This window comes from Lipotes vexillifer, unplaced genomic scaffold, assembly GCF_000442215.2.
Source record: "Lipotes vexillifer unplaced genomic scaffold, Lipotes_vexillifer_v1.1 scaffold412, whole genome shotgun sequence".
NCBI classification, from domain to species: Eukaryota; Metazoa; Chordata; class Mammalia; order Artiodactyla; family Lipotidae; genus Lipotes; species Lipotes vexillifer.
Window position 1 is genome coordinate 473,261 of NW_006798464.1, and position 1,535 is coordinate 474,795.

Here is a 1,535-nt window from a genome sequence, read left to right on the forward strand (position 1 = left end):
TTTTTTTTTTTTAACATCTTTATTGGAGTATAACTGCTTTACAATGGTGTGTTAGTTTCTGCTGTATAACAAAGTGAATCAGCTATACATATACATACATCCCCATATCTCCTCCCTCTGTGTCTCCCTCCCACCCTCCCTATCCCATCCCTCTAGGGGGACAAAAAGCACAGAGCTGATCTCCCTGTGCTATGCGGCTGCTTCGCACTAGCTATCTATTTTACATTTGGTAGTGTATATATGTCTATGCCACTCTCTCACTTCGTCCCAGCTTAACCTTCCCCTTCTCCATGTCCTCAAGTCCATTCTCTGTGTCTGCATCTTTATTCCTGTCCTGCCCCTAGGTTCTTCAGAACCTTTTTTTTTTAGATTCCATATATATGTGTTAGCATACGGTATTTGTTTTTCTCTTTCTGACTTACTTCACTCTGTATGACAGTCTCTAGGTCCACCCACCTCACTACAAATAACTCAATTTTGTTTCGTTTTATGGCTGAGTAATATTTCATTGTATATATGTGCCACATCTTCTTTATCCATTCCTCTGTCAATGGACACTTAGGTTGCTTCCATGTCCTGGCTATTGTAAATAGAGCTGCAATGAACATTGTGGTACATGACTCTTTTTGAATTATGGTTTTCTCAGGGTATATGCCCAGTAGTGGGATTGCTGGGTAATATGGTAGTTCTATTTTTAGTTTTTTGAGGAACTTCCATACTGTTCTCCAGAGTGGCTGTATCAATTTACATTCCCACCAACAGTGCCAGAGTGTTCCCTTTTCTCCACACCCTCTCCAGCATTTATTGTTTGTAGATTTTTTGATGATGGCCACTCTGACCAGTGTGAGGTGATACCTCATTGTAGTTTTGATTTGCATTACTCTAATGATTAGTGATGTTGAGCATCCTTTCATGTGTTTGTTGACTATCTGTATATCTTCTTTGGAGAAATGTCTATTTAGGTCTTCTGCCCATTTTTGGATTGGGTTGTTTGTTTTTTTGATATTGAGCTGCAGGAGCTGCTTGTATATTTTCGAGATTAATCCTTTGTCAGTTGCTTCATTTGCAAATATTTTTTCCCATTCTGAGGGTTGCCTTTTTTTCTTGTTTATGGTTTCCTTTGCTGTGCAAAAGCTTTTAAGTTTCAATAGGTCCCATTTGTTTGTTTTTGTTTTTATTTCCATTTCTCTAGGAGGTGGCTCAAAAAGGTCTTGCTGTGATTTATGTCATGGAGTGTTCTGCCTATATTTTCCTCTAAGAGTTTTATAGTGTGTGGTCTTACATTTAGGTCTTTAATCCATTTTGAGTTTATTTTTGTGTATGGTGTTAGGAAGTGTTCTAATTTCATTCTTTTACATGTAGCTGTCCAGTTTTCCCAGCACCACTTATTGAAGAGGCTGTATTTTCTCCATTGTATATTCTTGCCTCCTTTATCAAAGATAAGGTGACCATATGTGTGTGGGCTTATCTCTGGGCTTTCTATCCTGTTCCATTGATGTATATTTCTGTTTTTGTGCTAGTACCATACTGTCTTG